We start from the raw sequence: 18,950 nt of genomic DNA, 5'->3' as shown, positions 1-18,950 counted from the left end.
ATATACACTCATTCACACACATATACTACGGTCAATTTTAGCATACCCAATTCACCTGCATCTTTGGACTTGTGGGGGAAACCGGAGCACCCGGAGGAAAACCACACGAACACAGGGACATGCAAACTCCAGAAATGCCAACTGACTCAACTGAGGCTCAAACCAGTGACCTTCTTGCTGTGAGGCAATCATGCTTCCCACTGCGCCACCATGTTGCCCCAAATAAACATTATAAAATCTGAAGTTGGTGTGCAGTTGGTGGTTCACTTACATCATTTGGTACAATTGCATTCATATCAAAAGTAAACTGTAACAGAATTTGCTCAAACAGTACCCCAGACCATCTCTTTCAAGCAGACTCAGGTAAGGTTCACATGTGTGCACCTGAGTTCAGAAGCCATGTTTACACTAGCTGTACTAGCTGTACCATGTTTACACTAACTGTACTTTGACGTCAAATGAATTTGCGTGCTGACCAAAAATGCTAGTGTAAGCACCCAATATGTCGGGTGCATCAAGACAGGAGGAGTGGGTCCTACAAGTGGCTGTCCACTAAGTCCACATACCTGCATGGAGCACACTCATGCATCAGACCGTTATGCATTGTGTGTATCTTTTACTAAAAATGTAGATTTGTAACCTAGTTTTAATGCATTACAGGTTGTATTTACTATATTCTGAAAGAACTTTAAATATAAAAGAGATTCAATACTAACAATGTAAATCACTGTCAACTTTAAATGAAAAGATTTAAGATTTATTATTTTCCTTTTTTTATTTAGATTTAGATTTGACACACTGATTTACATTCAAAACATATGTGATTCCTGATCTGAATACAGATATAGAAAAAATATATCATTTTGGCATTGTATTAGCTAAAAAATAAATAAATAAAACCTATTGTTATTAAAGAATAGGGAAAATATAGCAGGTGATTCTGTTCATTATTTCTAGATATTGTTTTTATATCGCAGGGTGAGGTTAAATCAGAGGTTTCAGTAGAACATTATGCAGGATAGTGGTTATTCTACTACTTTCAGAAGTGTTGTTCTCCACTGTAGAATAAGTGGGAAGTGTTAAATATGCTGCTGCAGTAATAATGCACTGCTATAACCACAAGACAGATTCTGCAACAATGGCCTTGGACTGAACCCAAACAGATTTTCCATGCAGTCAGGATCTTAAAAGCTCAATTCAGGCACCTGTAATCACAGCATCTGTTAAACACCATTTGAGGAGGAAAATAAATAAATTAAAATTGCACACACACACATAGCTAAACATCTGCTGATCATGTCTTTACCTGCACAGTATGAGCTTAACCAATGCTGGGCGCTGCACTTGGTTTGTTTTAGACACATGCAGACACACATGCACAGACACACAGTACAAACCATCTGTCTGCACATCTGGGACTGAGACCATCTATCCAATTGACTACCTCAAAACTGCCAAAAAATCCAACAGTGTAATGCTGGATTTGTACCAGGTCAGTAGGACAGCCTATCTGTGGAGAACTTCATCTTGGCCTCACTTTTCTGTATTTTAGCATTTAAATTTACCTAAAATAGAGCATAAATGCCATACATGCCCTCTGAACACACAATAATCCTGCACAGCTTGTGATAATCATCATAAAAATGCAGAATGAAGAAGGATCCACTGAAGATCTCTGCATCACTTTAGTCCACTTTCATCTGTCTTATCACAAATATTCACATGCAGATGCATTGAACATGTTTTATGTTTTGTTAGGCCTGTCATTATCAGAGATTATTATAGACACATGGATGGAGAATGTTTCTTCATAGGCAGATTAAGTATGACCTGCTTTAAATGACAATAGCAATAACATTTTTCCCCAGCCAGATTATTGGATTAAACGCTGGATACTACTTAGGCCATGTGGAAAGCTTTCAGAACCCATGACCTCAAAAGTATTTAGCTCTCCTAAACAACAGTGTGAAACTATTTACCTCAAATGACACCACCATTTTAAATGGATACTACACAGCATTGGCAAGAGAAGTTTCAGTTAGATCCCTTCTGGAACACCTTTCTTAACCACAAATGTGGTCAGATGTGAATATCCTATTTTAATAAGTTACTGCAATGAGTTACATTGGGATAAGATAAGTGACTTTCAGTCAATAGTAAACAGATTTCTGTGTTCAAAGAGTAATTCTCCTAAAAAGGAAAATTAGGTTATTAACGACTTCCCCAATGTCATTCATAAAGTCAACTGCTTAAGGCTGGTTTATACTTCTGCGTCAAATGATCGTCATGAGCCTGCCTTGTGTGTAGTCGTGCATTAATACCTCTGAGTGCTGTTTGTTTTGCCTTGCAATACCACCCTCCATATTGTGGAGAACGGGATTAATTTATTTTGTACTCTGTTGTTCAATAAGTGGACTAACCTCGAATGTGGAAAGCGGAGGTACAATCTGTTCATCTATGATTGTTCTCGGTGTATGCTAAAAGGCTCTCAAGGACATTGGCTCTAATATTGGGCTTTTAAGAGAAGTCACAGGGATGTAGAGTACTGTAAGTGCTTGTCCACCTCATCTTCTCAAATAATGTCTGAAAGTGTGTGTGTGTTTTAGGATGTAATTTTTACCAAGGCTCTCTCTCTCTCTCTCTCTCTCTCTCTCTCTCTCTCTCTCTTTCCCTCCCTCTCTCTCTCTCTCTCTCTCTGTACTTCTTTAAAGGTGCTGTATGTAAGTTTTTGACACCTCTAAAGCATAAAAATTGCACCAGATACAGCATGACAGAAATGTAAATACAGCTATTAAGAAGCACAGAATAGTGCACTCACTGCACTCCTATGAAATGATAAGGTTTATAATCTAATTAATACATATTAAACCTCTTTAACATTATTAAATGTACACACTGAATCACTGATATGTGTTAGGTTTGAGTCAGTTCTAAAGTTCAATTTCAAATGGTTTATTTTATTAAACCATCTGCTGCTGCTTTCAGTAGTATGGCAATAAATGTCTAAAAATAGCATTTAAATCTACCACTGAATAAAGCACATGAGGTGTACCTGAGGTCATCAATAGCCACGTTTCCATCCACCTATTTTTATTCACATTTTGGATATGTGCATAAAACAGTTGATGGAAACGCCAAGATGCACATACATTTTGAAAATGTGCATAAAAACATATGCTCACACCAGAGTAGGATAAACTTTTTATTCGATAAGAAAAGATCCGCATAAACCATGATGTGAAAACACTTTTACAGAACAAATTCCAGTATGCGCATTAAAAAAGTAATGTGACTTTGTTATAAGACATCATGTGATGATAACAATGTGTGTTGATAGACAAACGAGCAGGCTGAGCACATAATGAAACATCTGAAATGTGGTTTTGGTCATTCTAAAATGCCTCAACCATTTCAGTATTAATGTTGTTATTTTATTAATGACCAAAAGGATCTGTGCTCCGCGTCTCATGTCTTCGAATGCCACCGCACATTCACTGCATGTCAGGATTGCTTTCTGAGGTGCAATTTATTAAATTAAGAAAATATTCACGCAGCTTCTCCGACCGCAGCAAATTGTGTTTTTACTGTTGATATTTGGTGCCAGTTAATCAGGAAGTGACAATGTTGGACTTGTTGAATGGAAATGCTGCTTTGTTCGCACGTCCTTTATGCGCTAATCTAGTTTTGCACCTAAAGTTAATTCGGATTTTTGAATGGAAACATGGCTATTGTCAGTTTATCCTGTTGTTCAGCAAGAAATAGAAGGCATTTTTAAAATATACATTTGAGATGTTGATTAGGACAAAAACTTATTTTATTATAGAAAATATTTCCTCTAAATAACAGCTTGTTCAGAATTGCATCACAAAATCAAAAGCTTTGTGCTGCAAAAAGGCCTGTCTAATTAATTAATCTGTTTACAGTACGTATAAAATATACATTTGTATAATAAGGTGTGCCTCATTATATCATGAATTGAATATATTTAATTAACTAGATTTATTTTTTATGCAAAATGTCATATTGCTGTAAAGCATCCAGTAACTTTCAGAAGTCAAAATTTCTTTGGCTCAAATGAAGTTGCCAAAATGGTTTCTTTCATATTTCATGTGATTCCATGGTGCAGTGAAAGACTGTGAATAGAGTCACTACTGACAGCAAAGTAAAACATTGCTGACACTGAAGCCCAAAGGAAAATTTCCCCAAGCGGTTGCTCTTTCATTTCTCCTGAGAGTTAATTAGTTTCAATAAAGTACACTTCTCCTGAAAGGGGATAAATAAAAATAGGCATAAATGAGACACTTATCAATGTAATATGCTGGCAGAGTTATGAAAACAGTATGGATTGTGTAGCTGTTTAAGTATTTAAATGTGTTTTCTGACTGTAGACTTTGGCATCTTAGCAAATTTATTTATATCTCTTCTGAAGCACTAGAAGAGACGTGCAATTTTTGGGCACTTTTAAGATTTTTTTTCTTAGCTGGAGATTTAAGCAAATGTGCTCATTTGATGTTTTTTTTTCCCTCAATTTAATGTCTAGTGATGTTTCTTTCCTGTAAGCACTCTGTGAGTTTCCTTTTGAGTTGGAAATAAAAGACAAACAAACTGTCTGGTGTGACTTCATGTTCACATCCACTAGAATTCCTGAACTTCTTGGTAGGTCGACCACACCTACAGTGGAAACAAGCATTCACTGTCTGACCACAAGGTCTCCATCTTGGCTCTGAAGACTTTTTGGAAGCCACAGCATTTGGCTGGCAGACTGACAGTGTCACGCTTTGATCCAAAGTGGTCGTCTGGCTTGCAGGGGCAGAGTCTGTCTGCACGATGGGCTGACCATGACCTGCCACAAAAAGACAGAGAAAGAAAATAGGAAGAGGGGAGGAAAAATAAAAATTCAGACCATGAAAAGAATGGAATGAAGATGTTAAATACCCATTATATATATATATATATATATATATATATATATATATATATATATATATATATATATATATATATATATATATATATATATATATATATATATATGTGTGTGTTATGCTTATATACAGTGGAGATCAAATTTGATCTGTAATTTGATTTGCCACTGCTCAGTTCTGTTTAAAGCTAGTTTAACATGAGCAAATAAAAACACTTTATTAAGCACATTTCACAGGTTAACTGTAATGTAAGTTCCACAAATGAAAACTAATTGCAAAGACTTTTAAAAACTTGGTCTTCATTGCATGTATATTCTACATCTTTATTTATTTATTAATGCACAATGTCATTTATCTTTTTTAAAGTGCAGCTAATGCCATTTGTATGTGTACTGTCATTTTTACTAAAAGTTCACATAAAAAGTACCCATCAGGTACATGCTGTTGGGTATGTACAATGTTATTATTATTATTATTATTATTATTATTAATTACTACTACTAATAATAATAAAATAAAAAATTAAAATAATTGTAATGATTCATTGGTGACAACAACAGATGTGCGGATCCAAATGCAGATTTATTTAAGATTAGTCAGACAGGCAAGGTTAATACAGGTGCACATGGTAGCACACAGCTAGTCCAAAGAGTAGTCATAAGCCCCTTTCACACAGTGATACTGGTAAATATCTGGAAAATTTCCGGAACGACTTTACCGGTATATTCAAAAAAGCGCTGTTCACACAGGTGAGGACGTTACGGAATTTTTCCGGAAAAGAGCATTCACACATCCATTCCAAAATACCGGTAAATTCTGACATCATTCACCACAAATGAGCTTTAAACGGCTGTGCTTGTATTTGTAAACATTTGACTAAATTACAAACTCTGTGGATGATCAATATTGTGAACAACTTTCGCAGGATCACTTTCGCATGTCGAGATGTTCATAATATGCGTGTGCAGGCGCTCACAGGCTGTTTCACAGGCACACGCAAAGCTTGAAGGTAAACAAACAACGGCTTATCATAAGCATCTCATTGATGATTATTTACACAGTTGGCATAAAGAAGAACATATAAACTTGATCTGACTAACTTCTAGCAGCTAAATGTGTCTGGAAAAATATTCAAAGGCTTTTATTCTCATAAACCGCGCGGACGTAAATGCGTCTGACTGTTGTGATTGGCTAAAGCAGATGTCTCACGTCAGCACGTTCTAGACGTGCACGCGCTTATTACGGTAATCTTCCTTCTGCGTTCACACAGCGCAGCATTCCGGCAAATTGCCGGTAATGTTACAACTTCTTTTTCCGGAAAATAGCCAGAACGAATTTACCGGTATTTTCAAAAAGGACCTGTTCACACATACAACTGTGTGAAAGGGGCTATAGTCATAGGCGAAGAGGTTGCGGCAGGTGGCAAAACAACATAAAAAGAAAACAAACAAGGGGTCAAAAATATGGCAAAGCAACACAGAAAACCGCTTACATAATGACCACTAGGGAAACAAGACTCATGCTGTATGTGTGTGTGTGTGGCGTTTATTATATTATAATTGTAAATAAAAAGAAGTCATTGAAAGTAATTAGTTTTATCAGTTTCCCCTCCTCTGCGTAAGCCTTGCCCTTTTTAGCCCTCCTATTGGTTCTTGTGTCCTAATAATTCAAAAATTATATATATGTATATATATATATATATATATATATATATATATATATATATAATTTTTTTATTTAAATTTTTTTTTTCTGGTTCTCGAATTTGATTGGCTGATAGCCGTGATATATTTAAGTAATATCAGCACCCATACAGCCTCTTTACCCTTTGTGTATTACTTCGCCCACATACAGCCAGCCATAGATATATACATTAGATGTCGCCTGGCCTATTGTTGACTATTGGACGGAATGCGTCAATAGCGCCGCCATCTTTGTACAGGGTAGCGCTCCTTTGAAATGAATGCGGGACCAAGGTATAGTGGAGGACTGTGGCCATCCAAAGCCAGAGATTTACACTCCCTTTTAAATTTGATCTAATCATGTCCTGAAACACACCTCCTCTCCTGCTTTCACTTCTCATACTGACGGAGGGAGCGATTCGTTTGTGAATGAATCCCCCGAACGACTCCTTCACTTGCCGACAATAATATAAGTTTCTGGCAGCGCAGCATCTCGTTGTCATATTTCTTTTGCATTGTTTGCTGATTTTATTTAACAAAACTAGCATAAGCCGAGTGTTTAGTGCGAGTTGGATCAGAACATACAAAAACAAAAAAAAACTTAATATTACCTATGAAATATTTTGCCTTTGTGCTTTGTTTTCTTTGTTTGCTTGTTACTACACCCGTAGACAGCGCTAAAGTCCAGCATCTTCACGTAATAACACTGTCTTGACTAGTGCGGTTGAATGACATTTGTCCTGGGAGCACTGTACCAATCTGGCGGTGCTATTGACTCATGCTCAGGGTCCCTATGCGACATCTAGTGTATATATCTATGACAGCCAGCAAAATGCAGACACTACAGATCTAAAGTTTAAAAGATGCTTGCTCAGCTTTTTAACTGTCAGCTAATGATTTGAATCCAAGGTGGAAGAAAGTTGTTCCTCATACAAAAGTAAAATACAAAATACACAATTATGCCGTAAACTGTTGTATAAACGCAATATCACACTCGTAGCAGTGCGATATGGCTGTATATCGGCACTGGTGGGGGCACTAATGCACTCGGCCTATTTATATGAGGAAGATTTTCTGGAAAGTGATAGGTTTATAAATTGTCTTAAAGACTAGCATTAACTAATGAAACGTTATTGTTAAGTATGTTTTCTTTTTATCCACGCACGCATTTTGTCTATTCGCTCTTGTCTGACAGCAAAAGTATAATTTTAGCATACATCACATGAGGATTAATGTCAGTAGCTGAGAGCTAAGCAATTGTGTGCTGTAATTATAGGGTACATGGCATTTCTGTGTTTATGTGGAGACAGCTAATAAGTGTGTGTGAGAGACCGTGCTCATATAAATTATTTATACGTGTGTGTTGTGACTAGTGTGAATGTGTAGTTCCTCCTTTCTGTCCAGACATCCCTGCCCAAGAATTTCATTATTCACAGTGTCTGACTCTAGACGCCTAGACTGACGTTTATTTTGTCAATGAAATGAGAGAAAGTGGGCAGAGAAGATGAGAAAGAACAAATATCTTCCCCTCTTTGTTCCCCCAGCAGTAAAGGTTGTGACAGTCCATTGGATTTCGAAGTGCATTTCATTTTGAAAGACATTTAGCAGTTCACTCTTCAAGCACTCAATAGAGAGCACTGCTAATGTTCTTCGAGTCAATATAAAGGCAAGCATATGGTGAGAAAGCTTGACTGACCGCCTCCTATGATGAAAATATTAGGTGCGATTTATCAGTGTAATAAAATGTCAAGGATCAATATTCTAATACCTTCTGCTCAGCCATGGTGAACTTTAATTAACAAAATTAGAGCATCCATTAAAAGATCACTATTTCCTAGACCACTGAGAGAACTGTGGAGGAAATCCATTATCAAGCACTTCCTACAGTGTTGTGGTGGGATTTGCTATAGAAGACTTAGTGACATTAGATCAGTGGAGCTAAATATTTTACTCCAATTTTAGATTATTATATATATACACTCACTGGCCACTTTATTAGGTTCACCTATCCAATTGCTCGTTAACGCAAATTTCTAATGAGCCAATCACATGGCAGCAACTCAATGCGTTTAAGCGTGCAGACTTGAACTGCATACCAAATCGCATACATATGCGCTACTCTACGCCATTTTGTAGTATGAGAGTGTTCATACTGAAAACTCTAAAAAATAATGTGCACTTTAATACCCGGATGAGGCACTCATTCAGCCGGTAAAGTGAAGAGTGGAATGATGGACACTTTACACACTCAAGGACTGCAGGTTTGCTCACGTAGCGGAAGGGGCGGAGCTATCGGGCGTACATGTTGGATAACTTTATTTATTTTGGATGGTAAAAGGAAAATTCTCCTGAGAGGGGGATTATCGCGCCTCCCGATAGTGAATGCGGTTACACTCATGGCAGGTATTGTTTGATAATTCGGTCGTTTATTTCACTGATTAGGCAAATGTCAAACGTCATAAGGCAAACGGTTTGAATTTCCGCTTAGTAAAAAAACATTATTGTGCCATTTGGAACGACATACATTACATTACATACATATACTATACTGTTGAGTGTGTAAGTGCATAAGTACATATAGTGCATAGTGTAGAGTGCCATTTGAGACGCAGCTCTGGTCAAGATGATCTGCTGGAGTTCAAAACAAGCATCAGAATAGGGAAGAAATGTGATTTAAGTGACTTTAGAACGTGGCATGGTTGTTGGTGCCAGATGAACTCGTCTGAGTATTTCAGAAACTGCTGATCTAATTGGATTTTCACACACAACTATCTCTAGAATGGTCCAAAAAAGAGAAAATATCCAGTAAGTGGCAATTCTGTGGGTGCAAACGCCTTGTTGATGTCAGAGGTCAGAGGAGAATGGCCAGACTGGTTCCACCTGATAGAAGGGCAACAGTAACTATTACTCTAGTTCACTATATTTAAATGGCCTCAACAGTCACCAGATCTCAATCCAAAAGAGCACCTTTGGGATGTGGTGAAATAGGAGATTCACATCATGAATGTGCAGCCGACAAATCTGCAGTAACTGCATGATGCTATCATGTCAATATGGACCAAACTCTGAGGAACATTTTCAGTACCTTGTTAGGTGTACCTAATAAAGTGGCCGACAAGTGTATGTATGTGTGTGTGTGTGTGTGTTTGTGTATGTGTGTGTGTGTGTGTGTGTGTGTGTGTGTCTTTGTGTGTGTGTGTGTGTGTGTGTGTGTGTATATATATAAACAGAAAATAAACAGTTAAACAGAAATTTGGAAAAAAAATAAACGAGGCTAATAATTCAGTAGGGGCTAATATTTCTGACTTAAACTATATATATAAATAAATATATATATATATATATATATATATATATATATATATATATATATATATATATATATATATATATATATATATATATGCAATATCACATGACCTATGAGAGTAATATTGCGTTTATACAGCAGTTTCAATCAGATTCGAGAACAATCACAGTCAATCAGATTCGAGAAACAGGCAGAACTGTTAGAGAAAAAGAATACCAGCCGTAATGGCCTTCCAGAGAAATGCATTGCATACTATAATTATTAATTTAAATTACACCATAAAGAAACAGTTTACCCAAACTATCATTGTTTATACCCTTTCTCATTAGGCTAAACAGATGGAAAAATGGAATGAATTTTTGTTTTATTTTTTTATGTGCCATCCCATCTTCTGTCGACCATGAACCATGTATATTTATTGTAAATGCATGCATATCTCATAAAAATGTTTTTGTCCATGTGTATAACAAGAGAGGTCCTCCACGATTTTCTTGTTGCATTGCACTTGCCAATTTGTGGGTTTAACAAACATACTACAGTTAGTAAACATTGAGATTAGATTTGCAGCAATAATGAATAGCTTTCCTAAAAGTGTCATTGTTCAAAGTCCTCCACTGAGATCAATGCTACACACGACTCTTGACAGGAGTGGGTAACTGTGAGATGCAGATGCACACATTTTGACTTTCAGTCTGTTTGATGGGTTTTTATATGTGCTGATAGCTATTAATGAAGCTAAAGATTGAAATATATTTTTGACCTCCATGTCTTTTACAATTATTCCTGTCAGCATCAAATGCAACACGGCTACATTTTTTTTTGTAAAATCTTAAACACACGCTTGACTGCAGTTTCTAGGTAAAATTAATGGTACAGAGCAGTATGATGCCAATCATGTTTGCTCCTTTTCACACTAATTATATTTAAAGCAACATAATATTGATGAAGGGCGACAAGATGGCTCAGTAGTTAGCACTTTCACCTCACAGCAAGAAGGTCGCTGGTTCAAGTTCCATCTGAGCCAGTTGGGATTTTTTGTGTGGAGTTTGCATGTTCTCCTAGTGTTGGCGTGGGTTTCCTCCAGGTGCTCCAGTTTCCTCCACAGTCCAAAGATGTGCTGTATAAATCCTAAAATTGGCCGTAGTGTATGGGAGTGAATGAGAGTGTATGGATGTTTCTTAGTACTGGGTTGCAGCTGGAACGGCATCCGCTGTGTAAAACATAGGCTGGATAAGTTGGTGGTTCATTCCGCTGTGGCGACCCCTGATGAAAAAGAAATTAATAATATTGATAAATTTAAAAAAAATTGTACGTCCACAAAACAAACTAATGGTGTTATGATTTACAATCAAATAAGTTTGCCTATCCTATCTATCTTCATATGGACAACTGTTTTAGCACGGTCAGTTTGCTCTTTAGCTCACCTTGTGTGCTGTTGTTATGTCAGGCTTTTTGAATCACAATTCCACAAAAGAGATAAATACAATGTAAAATCAAGGAAACACTATATGGTCACAGTGCATGTTTCTCTTACATTTGCTTTTTGAACGGGTTCTGGTTAGTGGTTCACTAGGTTATCTGTATGACAATCCCACCTTCTCATGGACATGTACAGAAAGGATGTGTGTCTGAAACATATAACATATAACGTATAACATATTTCAGATTTACAAAAATGTAGACAGCACCATCCAGTGGATTTATCATCTGAAACATGCAACCACACATACCTAGAGTAGAGCAGTTTGCTATCTGCAAAAATGTATAGGCTGAGGGACATATTTTTTAGTTAACCTGGGATGGTCAGATGAGTGGTCACTTGACTGGTGTTTATTATTAACCTCAGGACTGCCATATAGAAGGCTGTATTAGCATAGACTGTTGACTACACAAGACATGTCACTCGTATATTTTTGAATAGGGAAAAGTGTAACTGTCAATATGGTGAATAAAGATCAGCCGTCTAGTACAGTAGCCAATCATTGATCACAACAGTATATGGTGAAAAAAAGGCCACTTTCTAGTACAGGAGTCAATCATTGATTGCTATAGACTGATGATACTCTGGGGGAGGGGCTCGGAAAAGGCATGAGTTTTTGCAGATTTTATGTGATATGGACAGTTAGAAATGAAACTAAAGAAACAGTTGTTGTTTAATTTTATTTGGTTGATTCCTAATATGAAATTCAATCGTAAGCTTGACCAGCAAATTTGGAGAATTTGATGGTTCCAAGAGGCGTTTCAAAGATGGCCGCCGAGTGAAATGACTTGCCTTAAAGAGACTTTGCTATCAGTAACTGAAAGGTTATATGCAACAGACCTTGATTTTTCGATTTTGATGTACTACTGTAGTTGGTTGTTTAATCTCAAATGGCATAAGTTTACCCCAGCATCCTGGTCAAATTTGCCCACTGGTCTCAGTCCATCATGGCCTCCTAACCATCCCCATATCATACTTGGCTTCATCACTCTGTCCCCTCTCCACCAATCAGCTGGTATGTGGTGTGGTCTGGTGCAATTTGGCAGCTTTTATGCCTTTCAGGTGGATGCTGCACACTGGTGCTGGATGAGAAGATCCTCCCATTGTGTAAAAGCGATTTGAGTGTTTAGAAAAGCGCTATATAAATGTAAGGAATTATAATTTTATTATTATTATTATTTTATTATTAATTTTATAAGTGGTAATAGGAATACCCCCAACCCCCCCCCCCCCCCCCCCCAAATAATACTAAAAAAAAACAGCTTTACTGAAGCTGAAGCAACCCTAACTGAACATCAAAGACTGCAGAGAGCTAAGCTCATTTCACAGTCCAAAAATTGGCCACTGGTAAAAAATCTACTATAAAGCTGTCAGTGTAGTTTGCGTAATGGTGTAGTTATGGGATATACCAGCAGGGGTCCAGATCTTTTTCATTTTTTTTTCATCGTCTTAATGGGGCTTGCTTAAAGCACCACCAGAGCCTGTTAAGTAAACTGCTGCCAGCAACTGATTGCTTATGCTCACATCCATGCACACATAATGTACAGTATAGGAGATTTTGATATAAGACCTAATATCTTCACAACAGAATTTTTTTTCAGTCTTTACATAGAAGTAATAAGAAGTTGAATATATTTTGCAGTGATATTGTATTAATCAGGTAAAAGTAATGTTTAGATGGTTGCACAAAATTTAACACATATAGCACAAATACAGTTGTATACAGTATTTACTGTAAGACTATATACATGAGACAAGTATAAATGAACCCTTTTCTTTGCAATCATACAGGTTTGGAAATATGATGCTCATGTCTACATGATGAGATTATTACATTGTACATTATGAAAAAAAATAATAATTAAAATCACTCACAGATATACAAATACAGATAAACGTATGGCTTTAAAACATTATCATGTACTGAAAAAAAATGTGATTATGTGATAATTTTATTATAAAAATGTTTCAAAACTACTACAGTATGCAGAGCTCATTTCTTTCTTTCTTTCTTTCTTTCTTTCTTTCTTTCTTTCTTTCTTTCTTTCTTTCTTTCTTTCTTTCTTTCTTTCTCCAAATAACAAAATATATCCTTCTGCCATCTTTTTTAAAACAAATTTCTATTTTTTTTTTTTAACTATGTGTGAAATGGAAATGACAAATCAGGTTGAATTTAATAAGAACTAAGCACTTTGTTCACTATACCAACTGAAAATGTAATACATTTGTAAGATAACAAGTACTGATTGCTCATTACCTTATTTTTTGTGTTTTTCATGACCTTCCTGGACATTAATATTTTCTTTTTTTTCTCCTAAGTAACTACAATAAAACATTTTGAGCGAAAACATTGTCAAAGCAGAGATCAAGGTTCCATAAAAGGTAAACAAATTAAAAACAGCTTAGAATCTTAAGACAATTGCAGATATAATATTCAATTATACAACTTCCAATTAACATTTTTTTCTTATATATAGACAATAGCCTACAGGAAATCTTCATATTTTTTCTTATATATATATATATATATATATATATATATATATATATATATATATATATATATATATATATATATATATATATATATATATATATATATATATATTTTATAATATACAAAAACACATATTGAAATCTTGACATAAATGTTCAGTCTATTTTTGCAACAGCTAGTAGATCTTCATTATGATTTGAGATTTAAATAAATAAATAAATAAATGTTTATAATGTTTTAATTTGAAAAAAAAAAAAGGAATTAACCAGAAATATTCGGTCTCTCACATAAGAAAAGAGCAGCAAATATACTTGATTGGATTCGAGTCATTTTGTAATTCCTGTTTGATTTAGGATGACCTTAATTAGATCCAAGCTCGTTTGTATGATAATGAGCACTGCTATATGAACACCGGTTTTAGCCACTAAGAGCAACCATGATCATTTAACTTCAAACAAGGTTTTAAATTCCCCTGTTCCAATGAGCTAGAAAGGAAATGCAATGCTCATTGGAGTTATAATGGCCTGTTATAAAATATGTGTGCTGGAAGTGATATTAACCATTGCATTGTTTGAAGAAAGCCAACGTCAGCTAACCAAAAATGTAACAGAACTTCTGATAAACAATAGATTTTTAATCAGTAAATATTTCTGTGCCATTTACAGAGCCTACGGCTGTCAAAGTGACCACTCTAATATTTTAGAAGGGACCTTAATAGACCTTTTGCATGTGTGTTTTGTTTCTTAAAAAATCCCTTTTATTTCATTTCAAGTAAAAAAAAAAGATGTTTTTATGCTTCTGAAAAAATAGAAAATGTATGTTGCCAATTAAAAAATAAGAAAACTAATGTCTGATCATGTAACTCAAGCGCCCTTATTACTGTCAAAATTAAACTTTAGTGCATTTTCTTCTTTATTTTTAAAAAAATATCATTGTTATTGTAAATTATAATGTTGTTCTCAAACTACTGCTAATACAATTTTATTTTTTAACCTTTCATTTTAATAAATAAAATATAATTTGAAAATTGTAAATTTCTTTTTAAATATACATCTTACATTCTTAATAAATTGTTAAATAAATATATACAATATAGTATGATTTTGATGTGTACGTATAAGAAGTTTTACACTACCCATGTCATTTTCAATACTACTTTAAATCAGCCTGCTTAACTCATGGATTTCTGGTCTCAGCAGACTAAACAGAAGAAATGAACTGAAGAAGATGTGTCAAAGAAGCCAGAGCCTCAGAGACACAACTATTACGCAATCGCCATGCGCCAATGGTAGTTCAAAGGTGTTTACCAGCAGGAGCTTTTCTGGAAGGTTCGCTTTGGCCAGCTTCTTTGAACTGCTAAAATGAGTGACTTCACTTGTAGTATATATTTGCAGCTCTTAAAGGGATAGTTCTTCCAGAAATAAATAATTTACTGAACATTTACTCAATGTTTACTCATCCTCCCATTGTTCAGACCTGTTTGAGTTTCTTCTGTTGAAAACAAATAAAACTTTTAAGTAAACATTGACTTGTTTCATTTTTAATTTGCCGACTTTAACTGCAGTTTGGCACTGTACTTTCATTCAGAATCATTTCATGCATGCCCCCATGATAAATGAGATACTGGATGCAACTATGAACTGCTGGGAGAGTGTTGTTTTAATGGAAGTTCACACCGCATGCTTAATGGAAAAAAAAAAAAAAACATCTGCATATACAGCTGTTTATGTGCATGTGTGTGTGTGTGTGTGTGTGTGTGTGTGTGTGTGTGCACTATCCTGTTGCAAAACAAGGTGAAAAAGTCCTATCATGACGTTAATAGTTCAATTAAGGTGTTTACAAATCTGTACTGCACTTCAATGATGCAACTAAAATCGGCATACTCCACGTCTTAATTCGATTTCTCTTTAGTTCGATGAACTTAATCTAATTAAATGATTCAAAAATCGCTGTTTACATGGTTGACTCTTAATCAGAGTATTATCTTAATCGTAATAAAATTTAATTATTGGTGTCCATGTAAATGTAGTCACTGTTTTCAAAAGAAAATGAACAAATAAATAAAACCCTCATGGCCACCTGATATTTAACACGTTTTCAGATCTTACCAATTTCTCATCCTGTTATTTATCTGTTTAATTTATTTTTTTGCCTTTTGTTTTTGCTTTACATGCTTTCTGGAACATTTATCTCTTTGTCTCAAGTCTGCCAATGTAAGTGTGAGCCAGTGGGCAAACTAGTAACAGCGAAAAAGCCATTCACATGAAGGTAAGCAGTCAGCTGGTAGCACAAAAAGAAAAATAAGCCGGCGGTGGCATCATTGAATTGAATCGAAGTTTTATTTGACAGATTTAAGACAAACTATACAAAATACAAGTATCCAATACACTTTGAAATAAAAACTGTCAAGGGTAAAAACATAATAAAGCCCTGGACTAGTTTCCATTGTGGTCCTTGCTTTAAAAAATAAATAAATAAATAAATAAATAAATAAATAAATAAACTTGCTGCAAAATACAGTTAATGCATCAAACGAACAGTACCTCCACATTTTAAAACAGGAAAAAAATTATTCACAATACAATAACATATAAAATGAAACATCGTCATCCACCATGCTAACTATAACCTCATTAAACAACCATCTTTTAAACGCTTTTTTGAACTTCCTTAAGTCTTTTATTTCCTTATATTGATTTTAGTAATTTGTTCCTCATGATTGCACTTGTAAATACAAACTTATTTTTCCCCTCTAAACTTCTAGAGAGTCAAAGACAAACGTGCAAATGTGCTCTAGGTAGAATTTTTTACATTATTCATACTAATTTATTTTGTGTCTTTTGGATTTTTTCCTTCAAACTCTGTGTGCAGCTACTATACCAAAATGACATAGCATAATCAAAATGGGGCTGAATAAAAGCTGCCAATAATTTTAAAGAATGAACATTCAACAGATCAGCTTGCTTAGCTAAGAATCAAATTTTTCTTCATATCTTCGTAAAAAACCATTCTTGCCATAACATCTCCTTATAATTTATTATCTATTAAACATCTCAAATAATTCATTCATTCATTCATTTTCTTGTCAGCTTAGTCCCTTTATTAATCCGGGATCGCCACAGCGGAACGAACCGCCAACTTATCCAGCAAGTTTTTACGCAGCGGATGCCCTTCCAGCCGCAACCCATCTCTGGGAAACATCCACACACACATTCACACACACACTCATACACTAAAGACAATTTAGCCTACCCAATTCACTTGTATACTGCATGTCTTTGAACTGTGGGGGAAACCGGAGCACCCGGAGGAAACCCACACAAGAACATGCAAACTCCACACAGAAACGCCAACTGAGCCGAGGTTCGAACCAGCGACCAAGCGACCTTCTTGCTGTAAGGCAACAGCACTATCTCAAATAATTTGCAACATTTTTTGACTCAATTATCAAATCATTAATCCAAACCACAAAATAATCATCTGTCTTTAATTTCACTCTTGAAGCAAATAAAATAGCATGTTTTACCTGTTTAAAGAAAGTGTATTATCCAAAAAAGATGTACAGATTTTTTAACTGTGAACTCATGATGTCTTCCAGGCCCCTTTTGTTTTGATAAAATACTGAAATTGTGGCATCATCGGCACAAAGATATAGGTCCCCTGTAAAGTTCAATTTAAAAACAAAATGCAGCCATACATAGCTCTGGCTGCATAATGCACTCTCTCCCGAAATGTTTGTAGGATATGTTTTTACAATGAGCCTGTGTTGGATATATATTATGAATGTTCAACATAAAGGTTTGGAAGTATTTGAGGGTGTTTAATTAGGGTGTGTAAATTTCAATTTTTTGAGTGAAACCATCGACACAAGAACTTTTCTTTTTAAGAACAGCATAATACTTATATAATAAAAAAAACTGTAAAAAAAAAAAAAAGATTATTGTTTGAAGCAGAAAAACAACTATTAAATTTGTGGTTCTTTAGATGTATTCACCTATCAAAGAATGTGTGTTCTTGCCAGCTAAACCATATCGCCAAAGGGTGGGTTTGTGTTGTACCTGTTTATGATTCCTGGCAGTATGTTCTTTCTCAACCAAAACCCAACATCACAGAGCACGTTTGGTGCCGGAGGGGGCAAGAAAGGTGACACACATCCTCTGACTGCCCCGAACTAATCCGATTCTGAAAGAGCTGAAAGCATTCACTCACTCTTTCTCCCCGCCAGCTGGTATGGGTGAGAATGTGAGAGTGAAGGAAACACAGAGAGAGCGTCCAACTGTTAATCCAATCCCACAATAAGAATTTCTCAGCTGAGTCCAGTTCGTGCCCTGTGGTGACACACTTACGACCAATAATTACTTTGCTCTTGCAAAGTCATTTTTCAAAATGCGCAGTTGATATGTTCCAACGGGCAAAACCTTGTTAGACGATACCAGCACCACTGAATAACAACGTGTTATATTATCTTTGACAGGCTCTCGTACTTGTAGCTTGGAGGCCTGGAATATCAATATCTATGCTAATATTTTATTAGTTAGTAGCAGATCAGCTTTTTACAATTTTATGTTGAACATACCATGTTTTAGTGAGACATACTGTTAAAAATATGCTGACACTGTACAATATTAAGATCTAGTTGTATACTGTATACCAGGGTCATAAAAAAAAAAAAAAACATGCAAATCACAAGTCTTAAGCAAATGCTTAAGTAAAAGGAACATTACTTGCCAAAGCAAATAGAGTGAAAATATCTGTTCTACTAAATCAGGGATCACCAAACTTGATCCTAGAGGTTCGGTGTCCTGCAGATTTTAGCTCCAACCCAATCAAACACACCTGAACAAGCTAATCAAAGTGTTACGTGTACTTGAAACACCCAGGCAGGTCTGATTAGGGCAAGTTGGAGCTAAACCCTGCAGGGCACCGGAACTCCAGAAAGGAGATCGGTGACCCCTGTACTAAATACTACTCAAAGTATAAGTGATTGGTGAGAATTATTTTACTTTCATAGTAATAAATAGCTTTCTCTGATTTCTGACCTGTATCTTAAATATTA

General features: G+C 35.5%; 1 long non-coding RNA gene across 1 annotated transcript; it reads right to left on the bottom strand.

The window, feature by feature from the left end:
- Window positions 1–2,938: 2,938 nt before the first annotated feature.
- Window positions 2,939–18,380, bottom strand: LOC141385539 (uncharacterized). Its single transcript, XR_012405899.1, has 4 exons — window positions 17,953–18,380; window positions 11,452–11,545; window positions 10,900–11,180; window positions 2,939–4,843 (listed from the first exon to the last, which is right to left on the bottom strand). It is a non-coding gene; the product is annotated as an uncharacterized lncRNA (long non-coding RNA).
- Window positions 18,381–18,950: the final 570 nt, after the last annotated feature.

This window comes from Danio rerio, chromosome 1 (genome assembly GCF_049306965.1).
Source record: "Danio rerio strain Tuebingen ecotype United States chromosome 1, GRCz12tu, whole genome shotgun sequence".
NCBI lineage: Eukaryota > Metazoa > Chordata > Actinopteri > Cypriniformes > Danionidae > Danio > Danio rerio.
Note: the sequence above shows the minus strand (reverse complement) of the source record. Positions and strands in the feature narration are given on the sequence as shown.